Genomic DNA, 23,280 nt, shown 5'->3' with positions numbered 1-23,280 from the left:
TTTTGCAAATTGATTTTACAATAACCTACAAGTTTAAGTGATTGCATAATCTAATGGATGCATATATGATAAAAAGGTTTCATGGATATGGGTTCACTAAGCTTTGAAAAATTTTAATTGTACATCTAGATCTTGGATAACTAATTCACCCCCCCTCTAGTTATTGTAAATAATTCCAATATTAAGAAGAAATATTTTATTCTAGAGAAACTTTAAGTCATTTGGAATGACTTGAATATAATTGCATATTCAGTCTACAAGAATTTCAAGGTATATCAAATGGATGTCAAATCTACATTTTTAAATGGTATACTAGAGGAAGAATCTTATCTTGAACATCTTAAAGGATTTGTAGATCCAAACTAGAAGAAAATGATATGTAAGATGGATAAAGATCTTTATTTATTAAAATAGGCCCCACAAGCATGGTATGAAAGATTGCATAATTATTTGGGGAATATTAGTTTGGAAAGGAAAAATAATAATAGAAATCTATATTTGATGAATGGTAAGAATAATGAAGTACTATTATCTGATATATTTGTTTATGATATCATTTTTGGAGGAATAGAAGCATTTACAAAAATCATTTTTTGGTGAAATGAAGAAGAAATTTGAAATGTATATGTTTGGTAAAATCAAATTCTTTGTTAAATTACAAGTATGTCAAATGAAGTTTGGTATTTCTATTACACAATCCAAATATATCAAAGAGATAATAAAGACTATTTGTATGGAAGATTTCAAGCCAATGAGTGCACCTATGTCAACAAGACATAAGATATCTAAGATTGATGATTCTACTAATGTGAAGAAGATCCTATATAGATCCATGATTGGAAAACTATAGTATGTTGTCAACAGTAGACCAAATATTGCATTAACATTTGGGATAGTTTCTAGATTTTCAAAAAAGCCTAAAGAGAATCACATGATGGAAGTGAAAAGGATCATGAGATATCAAAAAAGGTATATAAGACTATGGATTGTATTACAAGAGAAATGATAATTTTGAACTAAGACTATTTACAAACTCAAATTGGGCAAGAAATGTTGGTGATAGAAAAAGTAGTAGTGGAGGTGCATTCTTTCTACGAAAAAGATTGGTTTCATGGACACGTAATAAGAAAAAAATTATATCCTAATCCACAACTGAAGCTGAGTATTTTGTAGATGGAGTAAATTTTTCAAATATTATGCGGATGAAATAATTGTCAAAAGGTATGAAATGGGAAATTATAGATCTAATGGTTATCTATTGTGATAGCACAAGTGCTATCAAAATTTCAAAAAATCTAGTAATGCATACTTTATCTATTGTGATAACACAAGTGCTATCAAAATTTCAAAGAATCTAGTAATGCACACTTAGACAAAGCACATTTTTTTCCAAGTATCAGTACTAAAGGGATTAGTTTAAGACAAAGAAGTGAAGCTAGAATATGTGAATACTAAAGACTAAATTGCTATAATATTCACAAAACCCTTACCTAAAGATGCTTCTGAATATCTTAGAAGTGAATTAGGGGTGACTCCCCTAAAAAAGATACTTAAGAAGAAAAGGTGGATTGTATCACATGTTCTACTCAGAATATCCTATACAGTGATACACTACAAATCTATTTTGTGACATGCCTAAGGTGGATAATTCACTACAACATAATAGATCAATCATAAATAGATGATAGAATTTAGGCAGACATGCTAAATCTACACAATTTGGATGTATGAAGACTTTTAAGCTTAGAGAGCTAAGTGTCTTTGGAATTATTGTCAAAAAGGGAGAGAGTACTGAAAGAAGAGATTATGAAAGAAGGAGAGATTACTAACAAAGGGAGAGATTACTATATAGAGAGTTACTATAAAGAGGGAGAATTCTATTCAAATAAGATAATCAGTAAAATCTATTGGATTGTATGGTTACAAGTATTGCTACATAATTGAGATATTGAGATGTTGTCATCAATGCCAAAGAGGGAGATTGTTAGAAGCTTACAATTGGAATAATTATTTTTTTCGCTAATGTCAAATCTATTGATAAGACATATTTTTACCTAATACAAATTGTATATCTATTTTACTAATGAAGAGCATTTGAGAAGTTTCTCATAAAAATAACACCTAGAGGAAAGGTTGAGTTGTGAAAAGGAACTTACAATGGATATACGATTAGATAGACTTTGATAAAATAAAGTGATTGTTTATCTCATATAAGATAAGACAAGCCAAGAAATAGAGTAAAAATGCTAAGAAATATTAAGTAATGCTAGTGTCAACCATGCTATAGTTAATGCCAAGAAATTTGAGTGCTGACCAAGCATTAGTATCAACCAAGTTAAATAGTGTTAGAAATTCTTTCGAATAATTTGGGGGGGAGGGGGGGCATGAATTAGTTATTCAAGGTCCAAATGTCCAATTCAAAACTTCTTACTAAGTGTAGTGAGCCCATTAAACTATTCATTCATCCAAGCTTTAACATTCATATTCAAAAAGTTACTGTAAATCAACATGTAAGCATAACACATAAAAAGATCAACACATAACACAATGATTTATGTAGAAACCCAATTTGGGAAAAACCACTAGTAATATGCTACTCAATTCTCACTCTTCTGAAGTGATGCCCTATAAAAGGCTTACCTTGTTAAAGGCTTACAACGCACTATTAAATGTGACCTTGTTAGAGGATTTATCCACCTTGTTAGAAGTGGGCTTGGTTAGAGGACTTTAGAACATTCACTTGGAATGCCACCATGTTAAAGGATTTATAAATGGCTATTAAACCAAGCTAATTCCATAGGATTTTGATATCTAATACAATTGCTAAAGAGTATTAGAAAGCATTTGACCTAATTAAAACATATAACTTAACTTATAGATCTTAGATCACTCTTCAAGTCATAACTTTGCCTGGCTTTCAATCTCTTATAGTTCTAACAGCTTTCCCTCTTTTCAAGCTTTGTCTTCTTGATTCTTCATGATCAATGTACAATTTCAATCATCTCTCTCTGACCACTTTATCAAAACAAAGCCTTTGTGCTATATTCTTCCTTCTCCTAGATACCTTCTCTTTGACACCTTTTCAACAACTTCACAATTTTGCACTTTAGTAGCTCTAACGTCTTGGTCAATGAATCCTTAAATAGAAGTTTGGAATTTCTTTTCCCACTCAATTCTTCCATCATTTGATTTCTATTTGAATGAATTTGGTAGGATTCATTAAATCTAACTCACATTTTGTTTCCTCTAGAAACTTCATGAAAAATCCTCTTGAATTCACCCAAAAATGGTTTACATAGAATTTTGTGCCACCAGCTTAACATCTTTATTCTCCAACTAGTTCACAAAATTCAAGGTAACAACTCTGTCAGCTTAGATTTGGCAAATCTTTGACATTTTCAATAATGTAGTAGCTTGGCACTATTGAAATACTAGTTCTTGGCACATACTGAGTTACTTAGCATCAATTGTGTTTTACTGATGCTCGGCACCTAAATTTTACTTGGCACCTACTAAGATTTTCTAATGCTTGACACCTATTACTTTGCTTAGCACTTGAACTTCACTTGACACCTAAAGTTCACTTAGCACACACTAGATTTTCATTTTTCTTAGCTCAAACTAAGAATTTTCATGGCTTAGACTAGCTTGCTCGACACTTACTAATGAACTTAGTTTAAGCTTTGCAGTCAACCTTGTTAAAACTTATTCCTTTAGTGTTTCTAAGTGTGGCCAACCTCTGTATCTTTGAGTCTGTTATCAGTGCAGCATTTCACTATTGTCTTAACTAATCCTTGTGATTCATTACAAAATCATAACTCAACCTTTCTCTTAGGTGCTTTTGTTACATCTTGTTGATTAAATCCTCTTCATTAATCAACTAAGTGATAGTACTTGGGTCTTATAAGAAATTATCATTCCTACAAATAGGAGGTTTGACATCAATGACAAAATAATGATTGAAAATATTCTTCTAACAACATCCTCCCTCTTTGATAGTAGACCTTTTCAATCAAATTTCCAACAATCTCCCTCTTTGGCATTGATGCAAAACCAAACTAATCAACTATCAGATTAAATTATTCAACCATGTTATCAACATGCTAACTATGTTAGAATAGTAAGTTAAATGCCAAAAGTAATTGCATTACCATCAATTTTCACATCTCCTTTTCTTGATCTACTCTCCTAATTGCTTTACTTCTATTTATCCCTCTTCATTGTTATATCCTTGTTCTTTCCTTTCAACCCTTCTTTCATTCTCTCCCTTTGTATGCATTGTTCTAATCAACTTCTTGCTACTTCTCTTTTTCTTCCTTTGGATCTAACAGTCTCCCTCTCTCTAAATTTGATCAGATTCTACACTTCCTCCCTCTTTGACAATAATGCTAGAGATATAATATTTCAACAACTTAATATGGAAGTGTAGCTTTTGTAGGTTCTTTCAATTTCTCCCTTTGTCACCTTACTTGTGAATGATTTGTAACTTTTGCACTTTGATTACTTCAAGCATAAATCCTCAAGTATCCTTTACATCAATGTGTAATATTTCATCAATCAATTCATTTGATGTAGGGGAGGCTTGTCTTTTCTTAAGTAGACTTAGTTAGGGGTATCACCCCTAACTTACCTCCAAGATACTCAAATTCATCTTTGGATAGTGCTTTTGTGAAGATGTTAGCAATTTTTTCCTTTGAACTGATGTATTCCATCTTCACTTATTTGTCTTCCACCAATTCTCTTACATAATGATACTTGATTGCAATATTATTTGTTTTGGCATGTATTATAAGGTTCTTTGATATGTTGATAGCACTTGTATTATCACAATAAAGTATCATAGGCCCATTTACTTCTTCCTTCATACCTTGTAACAAATGTTTGATCGATACAATATTGGTGCAATTCATAGTAGTTGCAACATATTCAGCTTTTGCTATTGACTATGAGGTACAATTTTTCTTTTTTCTAGTCCATGTAATCAATCTTCTTCCAGAGAAAAGTGCTCCTCCACTGGTGCTTTTTCTATCATCAATATTACTTCCCCAATCTACATTAGTATAGCCTCTTAGCTCAAACTTTTCACTCCTTTTGTAGTACAAACCAAAGTCATCAGTTACTTTTAGATATCTCAGTATTCTCTTTACTACCATCAAATGATTTTTTCTTGTATTTGTAAAAAATCTTGCCACTATTCCAATAGATAATGCAATATCTGGTCTACTATGTACAACATACTACAACTTTCCAATCATTGATCTATACATTTTTTGTTTCAGTTTAGTAGACTCATCATTTTTGGATAACTTATTCCTGTTACCATTGGTGTGCTAACTATTTTTGAGTCTTCTAATTCAAATGTCTTGAGTATCTCCTTGATATATTTTGATTGGGTCACAAATATGCTATGCTTTAATTGATGTACTTGCAAGCCAACAAAGAATTTGATTTCTCCAAACATTGACATCTCAAACTCATGTTTCATTTGATCAAAAAAATATTTGCATAGAATATCTTTTCCTCCAAACATTATATCATCAACAAAGATTTCTGATATCAAAATATCCCTACCTTTTTCTGCCTTGATATACAAGTTTTTGTTGTCATCTATTCTCTCAAATCTTATCTTCACAAGATATTTGTGCAATCTCTCATACCATGCTCTAGGTGCTTGCTTTAGACCAAAGAGTTCTTTATGCAATTTTCTAACCATATCCTTATTGTTGTCATCAACAAATCCCTCTAGTTGTTCTATGTAGACTTCCTCTTCTAGGATACTATTAAAAAAAGTAGACCTAACATACATTTGCTAGACTTTGAAACCTTTGTAGGCAAAATATGCAAGTAATGTCCTGACTCCTTCGATTCTTGTGATAGGGGAAAATTTTTCCCCATAATCAAGTCCTTCTTCTTGTGCATAGCTTTTGCATACTAGTCTGGCTTTGTTTCTTGTTATCTCACCATTCTCATCAAGTTTGTTTCTGAACACCCATTTGGTACCAATTACATTCTTATTAGCTAGTCTATGCAATAGGGTCCAATTTTTTTTCTTCTCAATCTAGTCTATCTCATATTCCATAGCTTTATACTAGTCATCATCTTTTAGTGTATCTTTCACTACTTTAGGCTCAAGCTTGCTCAGCAAACATGATTCATTCTTTAGTCTATTCCTTGTCATTGGTTTGGCATCCTTGTCACTAATGATTTTTTCTATAGGGTGATGTATCCTTACATATATGGCTAATCTTGGTTTTGTCCTTCTTTCCATGTTTGATCCTTTAGCTTCAAAGTCATTATGCTCTTCTCCATCTGGTATTTCATCATCTCTTCCATGTTTATTGATTTTAGAATCAAAATGTGCATTTCCTTCATTCTGTAACTTAGCTTTTGGATGCAGCTCGGCATTTGATGTGACTCGATTGATACTAATTTTTTTTGCTGACTCCCAACTTTATTGGTAGCATTATCTTTAATAGTCATTCCTTCATAGAAGTATACAAAATATTTACAATCTTTTGACTATTTGTATTCATCAACTTGTACTTCTATATGATCATCATAATTTACATTTGCACTCTCCAAAATCTTTTTAGTATTAGTGTTCAAACACTTATATGCTTTGCTTCTAGTGGAGTATCCAAGGAATATCCCTTCATTACTTTTTGCAACAAATTTTCCATTTCTAGTGTCTTTAAGCATATAACATTTACAACCAAAGACTTTGAAATGTTTTACATTAGGTGAGTGACCATACCATTGTTCAAAAGGTGTTGCATTTGTACTTTTCTTCATGTGAACTCTATTTAGGGTGTAAAAAAAAATACTTATAGCTTCTCTTTAGTACTTTAGAGAAACATTCTTCTCCATCATTAAGGTTCTACCACAATCGATTACTAATCTATTTCTTCTTTCAACAATACCATTCTATGGTGGAGTTCTTGGTGTTGATGTTTTCTTTTTAATACCTTTTTCATTGCACAATATCTCAAATTCTTTTGATGTAAACTCTCCTCCTCTATTTGACCTTAGGCATTTTAGACTCTTACCTATTTCTTTCTCAACTATAGCCAAATACCACTTAAACATTTGAAATGCATCAATTTTTTTCTTTAAAACATAGCAGTCATCATCCTTGAATAGTTATCTATAAATAGCATTATGTATTTGTCTCCTAGGTAACTTTAGACTTCTATTGGTCCACATAAGTTGGTATCGACTAGCTCTAGTACTTATTTGGAAATGTATTTTTTTTATTTGAAGGTAGATTTAGTATTCTTCCCTAGTTGACATTGTTTGCACATTATGTTTTCAAGTTTCTTCAGTTTGGGAAAACCTTTGACTTTCTTCCTTCTGCTAATGCTAATTAGATTTTCAAAGTTAACATGACACAATATTTGATGCCATAACCACACATTATCAAGTCTAACAACAAGACAAGTTGCATCTTCTATAACTAGGTAAAACAAGTTACTTCTAGTTTGTTTACCTTTTCCTATCAAATTTCCATCAGTGTCATAGAATTTGGCAGATTTGTTTCCAAATTCTACTTTGCAACCAACATTGCCTAATTGTGATACACTCAACAAGTTTTAGTTCAATTCTTCAACATAGTATGCACTATTACATGAAATTTTCTCTATAAGTTTAATTGAACCTTTTCCTTTGATTTAACATGGATCATCATTACCAAATCTAACACTATTTACATCATATTGAGTTAAGGTAATGAACTTATTTTTACCTTTTGTCATGTGATGTGAGCAACCACTATCTATGATCCACTTGTCATTTTTGTTCACACAAGTTACCAATATTGTTTCTTCATCTTCATCTAATTCATCTTTCATGGATACATAGACTACTTCACCACTATTCTCATTAGATTCATCTTCAATAATGTAGCATCTTTTTTCTTTTTCCTTGTAATCTCTATTATCATCTTCTCTTTTTTTCGTGTACATGTTTCCTTCTTTGTATTTTTTCTTTTGTGTACACCTTATAGAAATATGACCTACATTGAAATTGAAACAAATGATAGGAAGCTTACCTTTGAATTTACCTTTTCCTTTATGGAATCTTCTAGCCAATAATGCTTCCAATTGTTCTACATCTTTCTCATTTGTACTGCTATCACTAGATGCATGTTTTCCTTTTCCACTTTTCCTTTTTGATGTTACCTCCTTAGTATTTTCAATGTCAGCTTGGCCTTGAAAGTAGATTCAAGGTTCTTAGGTCTCTAGTTGTCAAAGTTGGACAATTCAAATGTAGCGAGTCTTCCTACTATTCCTTCAAAGGTTAGTGTTTTTCCTTATACACACCTTAGCTCTTGGATGGATGAAACTCTATTAACATAGATAGGGAGTAGGGTTCTCAAGTATTTTCTATTAATAGTGTCTTCTTCCAATTGACCACCCAAACTTCTTATTACACTTACCACTTCTTTTATTTTGGATCCATATTGAGCAGCATTTTCACCTTCCTCTATTTTCATGTCATCAAACTTTCCTCTAAGGCATTCTGATCTCCTCCATAGATACTTGATAGGGCTTTCTACATCTTGAATTTAGTATCACATCCCTTAATGTCATCAAATTTAGCATAGCTAAGTGTAGAGGCAATCTCCAACATTACCTAATTGTGTTCCTTCCTTTTGTTCAAATCATTTGTAGTGAAGGGTCTAGTTGGGTCTACATGTTCTGTTCCAATTGAAGTTTTTTCATAATCACCTATTGATCCACGGCATAATTTTATCAGACTCTACCATGCAACAAAGTTTTCTTTGTTGAGCTTGGGAACTTCTCTCTTGGACATCTTGATCCTCCTACTTCTAGTACCTTGAAACTAAATCAGTAGATGGCTTTGATACCAATTGTTCGAAATGCTTTAGAATAACTAAAAGGGGGGGTGAATTAGTTATTCAAGGTCCAAATGTCCAATTCAAAACTTTTACTAAGTGTAGTGAGCCCATTCAATTATTCATTCATCCAAGCTTTAACATTCTTATTCAACAAGTTACTGTAAATCAACATGCAAGCATAACACATGAAAAGATCAACACATAACACAATGATTTATGTGGAAACTCAGTTTAGGAAAACCCACTAGTAACATGCTACTCAATTCTCACTCTTCTAAAGTGATGCCCTATGAAAGGCCTACCCTCTTAAAGGCTTACAACACATTGTTTAATGTGACATTGTTAGAGGATTTATCCACCCTGTTAGAAGTGGGCCTTGTTAGAGAACTTTAGAAAATTCACTTTGAATGCCACCCTATCAAAGGATTTACAAAAGGATATTAAACCAACCTAAGTCCATAGGATTTTCATATCTAATACAATTTCTAGAGAGTATTAGAAATTTTTTGACCTAATTACAACATACAACTTAACTTATAGATCTCAAATCACTCTTCAGCAAATAACTTTTCTTGGTTTTCAATCTCTTGTATTTCTAATAGCTTGCCCTCCTTTCAAGCTTTGTCTTCTTAAATCTTCATGCTTAATGTACTAGTGCAATCATCTCTCTATAACCACTTTATCAAAGTAGAGCATCTGTGCTTTCTTCTTCCTTCTCCTAGGAACCTTCTCTTTGACACCATTTCAACCACTTCACAATTTGGTACTCTAGCAACTCTAACTTCTTGGTCTATGACTTCTTAAATAAAAGTCTGGAATTATTTTTCCTACTTAATTCTTCCATCCTTTAATTTATGTTCAAATGGATTAGGTAGGATTCATTGAATCTAACTCACATTTTGTTTCCTTTAGAACTTCATGAAAAATCCTCTTGAATTTTCCCAAAAATGGTTTACATAGAATTTTGTGCAACCAGCTCATAATCCTTATCCTCTAATTGGTTCACAAAATTCAAGGTAACAACTCTATCAACTCAAATTTTGCAAATCTTTTACATTTTCAATAATGTATCAACTTGACCCTATTGAAATATTAGTGCTTTAGACATATTGTGTTACTTGGCATCAACTGTTCTTTATTGATGCTTGGAACCTAAAGTTCACTCGGTAACTACTAAGATTTTCTATTGCTTGGCATCCAGTACTTTTCTCGGCACTTGAACTTCACTTGACACCTGAACTTCACTCAAAACACACTAGATTTTCCTTTTTCTTGACTACAACTAAGAATTTTTTCGGCTTGAACTAGCCTGCTCGGCACTCGCTAATGAACTTAGCATAAGCTTTGTAGTCAACCTTGTTATAACTTATTCCTCTAATGTTTCTAAGTGTGGCCAACCTATATATCTTTGAGTATGTCACAATATATCATTTAACCATTGTCTTAACTAATCCTCACACTTCATTACAGAATCATAACTCAACCTTTCCTTTAGTTTCTTTTGTTACATCTTGTTGATTAAATCCTCTTCATCAATCAACTAAGTGATGGTACTTGGATCTTATAAGCAATTTTCATTCCTACAAATAGAAAGTTTGGCATCAATAACAAAAAAATTATTGAAAGAATTCTTTTAACAATAGCCTCCCTCTTTGATAGTAAACCTTTTCAATCAAATTTCCAATAGATAATTGATGCTGAGCAAGAAATCTTTATAGTGACCAAGTAATCTAGTGATAACCATGTGTCAAAATTTAGAGATTGTTGAGTGACATTATGAGCATGAATTTGAGGAAATCATGAGATCAAGTTGACACAGTTGATTTGTTAGCAGATGTAAACTATGTTGAAGATAATATTGATGAGTTGGATCATTAAACCCAAGGAAAGGATTATGTAAAGACCTAATAGACAAATAGAGAATTTTCTAGAAGAAGATCAAGAATATGGATAGATACAATAAATCAAGTTGAACCTGATCATAATCCCTATGATCTACAGTGAATGTAGAAAAAGGTAAAGCATGAATGGCCTATTCAAAGAGATATAAAGATGAATAATTAGTGTTGTGCGTGTCTGTGTATGTGAGAAGTAAAAGCCTATGTTAAAAGAGACATACAGAGAAAGATTGATTAGAAACACACAAATGTGGCTGAATACAAAGGTAAAGGAGAAAGATTACAAAGATGATTTTGATGTTGATAAGTGAATTTGAGTTGAAGGCTCAAGTATTATTGAGAAGAGTGGACTGATTTTTTGAAGGGTTTCCAAGAAAATCAAGATTAGATATAAAAATGGACAGCTTATCAACAATATAATAGAAAGATCAAACCAAGATCTAAACTAAAAAAAGTGAGCTATAATCACATAGATTAAAACCTATGATTTTCTTTCTATTCATTATAAATACTTTGTATTGAAATCTTGTTAACAAAGGTGGACCTAACAGTCATTTGGAAGAATTAACAAACTATATAAATCCTTTAACTAGGTGAAATTCTAAATGGAATGATCAAAGTCCTCTAACAAGGCTACTCCTAATAGGGTGATTAAATTGTTTAACAAGGTCACATTTAAATAGTGTGTTTTGGAACCTTTAATAGGGTTGGCTCCTAAAAGATCTCACTTTGAAAGACTCTAAAAGGATGACATGTTGGTGGTGGCTTTTCCCAAATTAAATTTCCACATAAAAATTCATTGTGTCAAATCTATGATGAATCCTTTATATGCTTTACATTTGATAATATTTTCATGATGCAAATTAGGTTATGTTTAAGACAATATTTCTAGTAGAGACTGAGCAACAAAAGGATTAGTAGAACAATGAATGGTTTTTTTATTGTTCAAATGGTACATAGAGACCTTGAGTAACTAAATCACCTTCTTGTTAGTTATTCTAAACATTTCTAACAAAAATGTGATGGATTTATATTCCTAGGTTACTCTACTAGGAGCAAAGCTTACAATTGTTTGAGAGAAGTGACTAGCAAAATGATTGAAAGTGAAAATGTGAGAATTGATGAGTTTTTAGATAAGAATGACGAGGAAAGAAAAAAGGAACTTGAGGATTACAAATAGTTCTTTTATTTCTATGATGATACATGAGATATCATACCTAAGATCCAAAAATAGTCATTATGAATATACACTGAGATACCAAAAAAGAGCTACCAATAAATAGCTTGTATTACTTCAGCAACATATAGAACAACCCAAGTAGAAAGATGAGACCCTATAAAGTGAAGATAATGTTGTAGATAACAAAGTTGAACTTATCATAGAAAAGTATCTAAGAATGAATCTCAAAATATCAAATAATTGGGGACAAGAGTGTTGTAATCATGAAAAGAAGTAAGGTAAAGGATAGTACATGATTGATTTTTCAATTTGAACTAATTATTGTAAAAGCTGCATTTGATAATGATGACTAGATCAATGTTATGAATAAAGAAATATATCAAATTAAGAAGAAAAATATGTGGACACTTGTACTAAGGCTCTATGAAAAGAATGCAATTGGAACTAAGTGGATATTTTAGAATAAATTAAATGAGAAAGGTGAAGCTATGAGGAACAAAACTAGATTAGTTTGTAAAGGTTATACTCAAGAAGAAGGTATTGATTATGGTGAGACCTTTGCACCTGTAGCTAGATTAAAAGGAATCAATTTTTCATATGCATCTTATAAGATATTTAAAATATATCAAATGGATTTGAAGTTTGCATTTATAAAAATAATACTAGAAGAAGATTTCTATATTGAACAACATTAAGGATTTGTGGAGCCAAATCAAAAGCACATAGTATGCAAACTGAACAAAGCAATAAATTGTTTAAAGAAAGCACTAAAATAATGGTATGAAAGGTTGCATTCATATATAATCAATACTTCATTTGTTAGAACAAGTGAAAATAGTTGTTGCACTTGAGAAGTGAAGTTGATCTAACAAGGTTCTAAATTAACTTAGATATTTTTTGATGATATAATATTTGGTGAAAACAATTTGTTGTGAAAAACATTTGTTGATCATATGAGGAAATAATTTGAGATGTCTATTTTTTATGACGTTAAATTTTTCATTTGCTTAAAAGTGCATCAAACACAACATTTTAAATATATGATCTGATCAATGTACATAAAGAATATATTCAAGATATTTGGTATGGATATGTCAAGGCTAGGTGTAACAACTATCGTAAACTACATACAAATTATCGAAGGAAGAGAATACTAATAAGGTGAATGAGAAAAAAAAAAACAAGGATTTGGAAGTGGAAATATGTTGTACACAACAGATTTGATATTATATGTAGTTAGAATAGTTGCAATATTTTCATCTAATCCTTCAGAGACACACATGACTATAGTTAAGAAGATATCTAGATACTTGAAAGGAATAAAAGACTATGGTACAAACAAGAAGATAATTTTGAACATGGAGTTTATACTAATACTAATTGGGCATAAAATATTGGTGATATAAATAGTGGGTACGTGTAGGATCATGGTGTGCCAAAAAGTGGTAATGTAAAAAATATGTAGATTTTAAATGCCTAAAAGTGTTTCAAATGTGATTTGAATTTTTTCCCACCATACAAGGACCAAACCAAAAAGTAATACCTTGCCTAATCAGGTATCTAATTTTAGAATAGGTATCTGATTTGGGAACAGGTATCTGATTTGAGAAAAAAGCACCTGATCTATGTTCCCAAATCATGGCACCAAATTAAAATGTAGAGGGAGTGACAACCAATTTTTAAAATAAATATTGATTTTTATTTACCAAACTCAAAGGGAGGACCAATTTTTAAGTTATATCAAGTCCTAGTATAATATAGTTATAACATAATTGGGGGGAACCAATTATTATATATAGTTACTAAAATTTATTATATAATATTAAATAATAATAATAATTTATTACATAATTATTTCATATATATTTATTAATTATTATTAATAAAAATATTATTATTATTTTACATCTAGTTATTACTTATTATATATATATATATATATATATTACTAACCTAAGTTAATAAACTATATGATGATGTATTTTCCTAGGGGTCCCCCTAGGGACATAAATGTGTTTCAATGAGTACAAATGGGTCATGGGATACCCCAATTATAGATCATATATATTATTATTATATATTATATATATTAGTAACCTTAGTTAATAAACTATATCATGATGTATGTGCCTAAGGGTCTCACTAGGGACATACATGTGTTCCAATGAGTCCAAATGGGTCATGGGATACCCTATGACCCATTCTATGACAACATATCTTTCTAATGGTCAAAGCATGCGTAGGGACAACCATCTTGTGTTTCAATGGGTAGAAAGGGGTTATGGAGTATCCTATGAACCCTTTTGACCAAATACATGATAACATATGTTCCTAGGGGTCCTAGGACCCTTATAAACATATATGTTATGTTCCAATGGGTCGAAAGGGTTCATAGAGTATCTTATGAACCTATTGACCCATTACATGAAAACATACATTCCTAAGGAATACATGTTGTCATGTATTGGGCTAAAAGAGGTGATAGGATATCTGATGACCCCTTTTGATCCATTGGAACACAACATGTATGGCCCTAGGGTATTAGGACCCCTAGGAACATATGTTATCATGTAATGGGTTGAAATTCAACCCATTCAAGCACAACACACATGTTGATAAGGGTCTTAGGACCCATAGCAACATGTGTTCTTGTGTAATGTGTCAAAAACGGTCATAGAATATCATATGAGCACTTCCTACCCATTGGAATATGTTGTGGTTTCACAATCCACACCCAATTTCACCTAGAAATGGGGACCCCCCCCTACTTTATTTTTTTGGCTTTCTAGAACCCTAGTCTAGGGTTTGAGTCCTTTTTAGGGCTTTTCTAGTGTTTTTTGGCTCTATTTGAGTCCCCACTCAAGAACCTAGATCTTGAAAATCAACTTTTGGAGGGATTAAGTCAATTTTGCAAAGATAATAGGTGAGCTAGTGCACCAAATTGCTCAATACAAAGGCATTCTCCCTTTGGTAATCTGCAAATGCATAGCAGTATAGCTGCACAACTGCACAACACCAAAAGTGCATAGGATTCCCAAGACTATAATACACAGGGCCCCTTCTCATTCATATCATTTTCTCTTCCTCTAGCTCCTAGACTATAGTAGCCCACCAATTGAGGTGTGCATCACCTCCTCCTAAGCTACAAACCACACAAGTATTAAAAATAATATAAACTAAGGTGTGTAGTAGTACACCTTATTTTTCTTGGAAAAAAAAAAGACTTAAAAAAATGTGAAAACATTCATTTGGGGTCTGCAGTAGTGCACCTAATTAGGTGCGCTACTGTGCACCCTTAAAAACTTAAATGATCATAGGGTGTACATCAGCGGACCCATGAGGTGTGTTGCTATGCACCTTACCCTTTAGGACTTTAATAAGGAAATAACACACCAAGCACACCTCTTAGGTCTAGCTGGTGTGCCTCATTTTTCATTCATGGGTTAAAATTTTGGGGTTTTACTATTTTCTAGTGATCAGAGTTTAGGGCTTTATTTGTGTTAGTTTGTGGGTTTGAATTTCTCAATTTTTCTTTGACTCTAGAGTAATGGGCATTATTTTTGTACAAATTCAATGGCTTCTTCATCATCCTTCCTTGCAACAAAGATGGTCCCAAGGCCCATGGCATTCAAGTTTCAAGGTGATCTAACCAAATTATGATTTCAAGATGATTATTCAGAGATCCAAGATAACAAGGTAGGTCACACTAATTTGTGTGCATTCTTGACACTGTATAACAAACCAACAAAAATTTCTCTAATAATTTTTGCATTGATTTGATTAGGGCTTGTCAGTGTAAAATGACACCCAATGTTAGTATAGTCTCAAGAGCTAATTATGACACTCGTAGAGAATTATGTTCCTGAAGAAAGAATTTTCAAGATTATTACTGAAGAGATTATATTGGATCTTAAACCCAAGAACATTGAGAAGGTATTCCATCTCATCAAGGTAGATCAATTCATTAGATTAACCTATCATCAAGTAGAGAAATGGTGTACGGAACATATTGACGAAGCTTCTAAGATCATCCAATCTGCATACCTCATTAAGAAGACTCCACTAGGGTAGAATGTAGGAAAAGTGGATATGAAAAGAGGCTAGATGAAGGAAGATATTAGATATTCAATCATACTATTGAGTAGACTTATGGGTTTATTGGCAGCTAGACACTCGAACATTTTTATGGTGTATTTTATAGAGATGATGAAAATAGTAGATATGTCGATTGATTGGTCTTGTATTCTCAGTGAGAACTTGTTGAGAAGCTAGTGGTAGTGAAGAATAATAGAAAGTTTTACATGACATCATACATAGTGTACTTATTAGCCTCAATGGTGATGGATTATCTAGGGCTCTATAAGAAGGTTAGCATATAGGATGCAAATGCATAACCGTACATTATATATCCTTAGCTAGTAAAGAAACAACTTTTAGAGAAAAGAAAGGAATATATGATTATATATGATGCTTTCATATTAATAATAATCTAGTTCATCAAAGGAGATTATGCAAAGAGGATGTCAGAAGAGGTAGCTTCAAAGATTTTAGAGGTTGAAGCCTATTAGATTCAATACCAAACATTCTCATATTTAAGGCTAGTGGGCACAATTCTCAATCGTAAGAAGCTCCCAAGATATACAAGTGATAGGCTTATACTCTTTGAGATCACTCAAAAACTCTTGTTTGCATACAACAAAGTAAGGGGACAACACAAAGTAACATGGGTATGGCCTATTGCAATAGGACCATTAAGTGTGGATTGAAGACAAGAAATTTTGTCTTTTGAGTGTAAATGGGATCAATATTCCATAGAAGAGTATAATTCTCCACAGCCCTATTTTGTTAACATTGGAAGGGTGTAACATCTATTTGGTAAGACATTTTAGCATGAGGATCATTGGATGAATGCAGTGGATGACTACGATATCCACATAAGGGATTATTGTAGGATGACTCTATATCTAGTAGAAAGGGCTTTAAAAATGAAGATCCCATTGAATATTGTGCAACAAGATACATAGGATCTACTTGATCTATTGTTCAATAGGGAAACAATTGGTGATAGACCTTTTATGAATGTTGCAATTGAAAAAGAAGAGAACTTAGACATTAATCAAAGGGCGAGGCACATAATCAAATTGTCAAAAGATTGGATCAAGAGACCTTTCAAACTTGAACCAATTCCTCAAATAGGAGGCTTTCATGCTCAAGCCCACCCAACTAAAGGTTGAGTAGCTAAGGTCATAGTGCTTACATTTACAACATAGTTTCTAGTGAGACCCAAGATAGTACACCAAGTTGATAGACCAGTTGGGTATTATAGGGCTCAAAAAGTTAAAAATAAAGAAAAGAGGAAGAGGGCTTCTCCTCAACAAACTAGGCTAGAAGAAGAAGCAACTCACACACCATGAAAAAAGGGACAAGGAAATATATAAGGGTCAGATAATGTGGAAGCCATGGAAGCTCATGATGATCCTCAAGTGTCGCTAGCCAAACAAGGCCAAGGAAAAGCTAAGATTGAAATACAAGAATTACCTTCAAAAGAAGTACAAGCTTCCCCCTCTGTGCTTAAGAAGAGAAAAATCAAAACTCTAGTAAATAGGAGTCAAAGGGTCATTAAGAAAGTGATTCCTTTCTCATTAGTCCCTAAGCCTATTCTAGAAGAGATGGAAGAAGAAGATGATGATGATGATGAGGACAATATACCTTTTAACTCGAGGACTCATCTCACAAGAGCTATAGAGTTAGAAAGGAGAAGAAGCTCCACAATCACACTACCTTCTATCCTTGAGGAAACCATTTAGAATACAACACCAGAAGATGAAATGCAATAGTGGATAGATGAGCAAGATGTAGATGGCATTGATGTCTTTCAGATGTCAGATTTTGATTTCATGTCTATTGGTACTGAATTGGTTAGGGATAAGATAAGAGATACTCTAACCAATCAACCTCAATAGGAGGATTGGATTCAATTTCCACCCATGCCACAAGGACTTGAGGTAGCTTCATCATCCCTAGTGCAAGTCACTTTTTTTGTAGACAAGGGATCAACTACCCCTCTGCCTCCAAGTATCAAAGAAGAAAAGGTTCAAGTAGGGCAAGAGGAAGAGCCACAACAAGTATCTACTAAGGAAGTGTTAGAAGAAAGGTAGATAACTGAATAGCCTTAGAAAAATTCTCTAGACACTGAGATAAGGACTATGGACTCTACAGACATAGATAATCCCAGTATAGATCTTGTACAAAAGGAGAGGACTCCAAAAGGAGGAGATAAGGGAAAGGGCATAATAGAGTAGGCTCCTTTATCCTCAAAATGCAAATTTTTTTTGGAGCATATCCCAAGGTGGTTGAGGAGGGAAGTAATAAGAAACAATAAGTAACAATTCACCATAGAGGAAGAGGATAGGATGGAATTGATCAAAGTCCTAAGGAAGCGTAAATCAGCTCCAAAGGATGCATGTGCATTAGCATTTGTCATGAGTGATTAGAACTAGACCCTATTTTCTCATGTAGTTATCCCTCCTCCACATTCAAACATTGAAGAATTGACTCCATAGGATTATCTAGTTAGGGAGGTTATGCATGGGAAGCCTACCTTGGATAGCACTAAGCTAATGGTTACAACAAGAATGAAAGAGGTATTTAGAAGCTTATAATAGAATGGGACAGAGTTGATAACACTTCAATCAAAAAATGAAATCCTAAAAGGATATCTAAGAAAAAAATTTTGGTAACCTATATCTTGCAAACCCCAAGGAAAGCTTGAACATAGAACTCAAGAGAAGAGATATGGGTATGAACCAATTGGATCCATTTTTGAGTGCTTATCAGCAATGTAGAGAAATTTTTGAGGAGAAAGGAGTATAGATCATTCAAGATAATTTAAAGCTATTACACATCATGTAGGATCATGTGGATAGGCTAATGGCCATTTCAAATCAAAATTTTGGTCTAATGGATGAGATACATACCTAGGGCAAAGATTTTGCAAACATTACAGGAAATTAAAGGCCAAAGGTATTGGATGCTAATGAAGGTATATACAATTAAGGAGTTAGAAAAGATTGATGATTGGATTGAAAAGATTATGGATGGTTATAAAGTAGTGGAGACATTACATTCAGAGATAAAGAGAAAATTTTGGAAGCTGAGAAGCATTATAGTGATGCGTGTTTAGACATTTTTGAGGATGACACATGGGAGAACTTAATACTAGTAGAGGAAGTAGTTGAAAAATTCTATAAATTTTTTGAGGAAGTTACCAATGATTTTCACATTGGGAAAGCATTTAGAATAGAAGAGGCATTGTTAGATCTAGATGTGAATTTAGGAGATTTTGCAGAGACTCATATCGAGGTTGGCAACTAGAGAAAGAAGGTGAAAGAAAAATATGAAGCCTTAGATTTTCTAGATGTGGCTCAAGTCACTATGATAATCAAGAAATTCAAGGGAAAATTCCCAGACATAGTCTTGGTATAAAGGGAAATAAACCTAGAAGCCAAAATTTCAATTTTGACACTTTGTGAAATTTTCCAAATTTTGCAACCTGCTTCCGAGGTGCACTACTATGCTAGTGCTCAAGTGGACTTGGTGCACTTTTTTAGTAGTGTTCTGGAAGATTTTGAGGAATTTAGAGGTGCACCGATAGTTAACTACCAGTTCAAAATTTTAGAGGTTTTCATGAATTGAAAATGCATTTTGATAGCAGTTTAACTCCTACAGATGCCTGGTAAAGAAGGTTTATTTTTTTCACTTCCAAATGCTTATACATCAACTAAAGCATTTCTCTTTCATATTTTCTCATTCTTTCATTTTTTGTAAGATATGCAAAGGTTCATGAATATAATTAATGATATAAATATGGATGGAGTCCTACTTAGCAATAGTTATATAGTTAGTTTGTACATGAATAGATTTGTTTTATTAGTTTAGAAGCATATGATTACATAAAGATATCTCTCACTCTCAACACAAATTGAGGAGAAGATTTCTTATAAATTTAGGAATGTAATGTGTATTTAAGGATACCATTATTTTGATGCAATAATATATGTTGTTGGTGCTCACAATTGGAGTATACTGATTCTTTCCTAAGTGTGTTGTATTTTGTGAATATATGTTCATGGGATGTAATTGAGCCAATAGTTTTATTGCATTGTTTTGGTTATGTGATCTTTTAATTCTAGTGTTTTCTATGAGTCTACAAATTATGTTGATGTACTTAGTTCGAGAAGAGATCATCACATTGTTCCTGTATAGCTTTTCATCTTGCATGAGCGCACTTTCCATGGCCTTGCAATTTGATGGAAACTAGAACTTCTTGTTACTAAATTCCCATCGATGATTGCATTAATAGAATTAAGAAAGCACTGTTCCTATTTTCATTGGTTACCTACTAATCTTTTCAAAATCTTAAATCATAGATGTGTTATTTTTGTAGTTTATGTCCATTATGATTTACTTTTCATGTTATTTTCTTAAATTTCTTTTTTCCTTACCTTCATTATTTTCTTTACTAACCCCTTGAAAAAATTAGGAATTCATAAAGTTAATTTGTTAGATTGCATTCATCTTAAAAATAGAAAATACAAAAATATATTCCTTTTTGTGTGGTTATTCTTTTTGAGATAGCAAGTAGATCATGTATCTTATCTGAATCATTTCAGAACTAGCAAAGGCATCCTCATAAACATTCACATTTATTTTCAACAGAGTGGATTCCATTAGGTCACAAAATTGCCTAGAACCTTGGAGTTGATCATTAGATTAGATTTTCAAGATCGGAGTTCAAAAGAATTCCTATCATTAAGCATCATGCAAAATGATAACTCAATAGAAGTGGCATGAGAAGGAGGTCACTTAAAATTTGGAATAGAAGGAAAAAATTGCAAATTTTAAAATCCTACATTTTTTCACAAGTTCAAAAAAATTTCTAAGTTTCTAAGCTTCTGAGATATGCTAGGTGCATAGGTGTGCCAAATTCCAAGGTGCACCTTATTTGTGACAAACTGTGCTTTTGCAGAGGTGCACTTTTTCCAAAATTCATGCAAACTAGAGGATTTTGATTCATCATCCCCATTTTAGTGAGGTTTTAAGATCTTCATCAAGTGCACACAAGTTCCTTGAGCTTATCAATTTCCATAAGTCTCGTAGTGACAAAGGAATCCCCTAATTCTACCACTTCCATTCAACAAAAACCACCCAATGTTTCACCTAACCCTCTGATGATCTTTGTTGCAAATTTTGTGGACTCACCAATTAACTTGACATATGTACTCAATGATGTTACTAAGAATCTTGAGAAGGTTTCCCCAAGGTTCATCTATAGAGAGACATGAACTACTAAAGATCACATCAAGGTTTTCAAAGAAATTTACAATTGAAAGTAGATTGCTAATGAGAATGTGGTTCTTTGTTTATTCCACTACTTTTTGGGGGAAGTTTCCTTTGATTGGTATGTTAATTTTCCACCTAGATGTATTGGAGACTGGGCTACTTTTGAAAACTTATTCTTGGAAAAATTCAAAACTTTCATCAATCTAGCAGTGATACATCAACAATTCATAATGATTCAAAAGGACCTAGCTAAGATGGTTTCACACTTCAACCATCACTTTCATTTGGCATACCATAAGTTAGAAATGCCATACACTATACCAGTTGAGGTTGCTATTTAGATTTATCTAAATGCTATGGACCATCTTACTGCTATTTTTCTAAGAAGACTTCCTACAATAAATATCAACACATTGGACAAAGTCTTCACTAAAGTGATTACCTTCACTAAGCAAGCCAATCCTATTGAAAGAGGATTGATGCTTCTAGCTCAAGCTATTACAATAGTGTCAATCTATCTTGTTGGAGCATCTATGATGCCTAACCAATTCATACCTATGAATCCAATTCCATTATAGTAGCACCCACTTCATAAAAGCCCACATTAACATATCCTAGATATGAACCTCCAAAAGCTTCTTTCCTTGAACAAAAGGAAACAACTTCCACTGAGGTAGACAACAATTTTGCCTCCAAGTTTGGTCAAATGAAGAAGACTATGTCATAAATGAACAACGAGCTAACTCACTTAAGGTTTTTGCGAAGATAGAATAGCAACTCCCAATGAAACAATGCTAGTCCTTACAAAAAAATCAATAACAATTAGAACTACAATAGGAATTTCACTAGAAACAATAATGCTAGAAATAACAACACTGGAAACAACAATAGAGGAAACAATTTCAATCCTCCTGATCGTAACAATAGCTTCCAAAGATATAATAGAAAATGGAAGACACATATAAATAATGGGAGGATTGCTATAGATGACAACAAGAATAATTTTCAATATACGGACATTAATCAGTATGATGATGGTGAAAAAACATCTAACAATGATGGTTTGTACTACAATGGAAATCAAGATATGACTCAAAATTCACAAGTTAATGACAATGTGCCTCCTATACAATTTAATGCTATGCTACTAGAATCCTATGATTTTGCATAGAAAACATAGGTGAAACAATCAACATATGAAGAATTCTCTTTCCTCTTTATTTAGGAACTAGACATTCAATTGAAAGAGGCATTTTCCTTTCACTTTGATAATCAAAATACATACAATTTGTAAAGTCAAAAAGAACCTATGATAGATGGAATTCTTCCAACATTAAAACCAACTCCTTTTGATCCAAGAGAAAGTAATAATCTAGTACCAGTCAAGCCACTATATGGAGAACAAAAAAATTAGAATCTAGGAACTATGCCAAACATCTTGAAAAATCTAGCTTGGCCTAATGAAAAGTATAATACGATGGAAGATTTGAAGCAAATAAACACCAATATGTCCATGTTTGACATGCTACAAAATTTTCCCCATCAACGAGAGGTACTAATGGACACTCTTGATAATAATAAAAGCACCCCATATGAGTATTATTTCTTAGAAGATGGTATCTCAAAAACTCAATGCTTCAAACCAAATGCCTACTATGTTTAAAGACAAGGTTGAGGTACCCCTATTTCTTCTTAGCATTAGGATACATGGGAAGAATATTCATAATTGCCTAATTTATTTAGGAGCATCTTGTAATGTTATGTTTCTATTAATAGCACAAAGTTTAGGAGTAAGTCCTCAACCCTCCAACCGAATAGTGGTACAATTGGATAAAATAGAGGTGAAAGTCATTGGTGTGCTGAGAGATGTTTGGATATAATTGATAGTAGACCTCTAAATTCAATACATGATTGATATACATGTGGTGGATATCTCAAAAAAATTTGGATTACCACTAAAAAGAGAATGGACCAAATTCCTGAGAGGATGGTTTTCTACATAT

This window comes from Cupressus sempervirens, chromosome 1, assembly GCF_028749045.1.
Source record: "Cupressus sempervirens isolate cs-2001-9-10 chromosome 1, ASM2874904v1, whole genome shotgun sequence".
NCBI classification, from domain to species: Eukaryota; Viridiplantae; Streptophyta; class Pinopsida; order Cupressales; family Cupressaceae; genus Cupressus; species Cupressus sempervirens.
The sequence above is the reverse complement of the archived record's forward strand: the minus strand, read 5'-3'. Positions refer to the sequence as shown.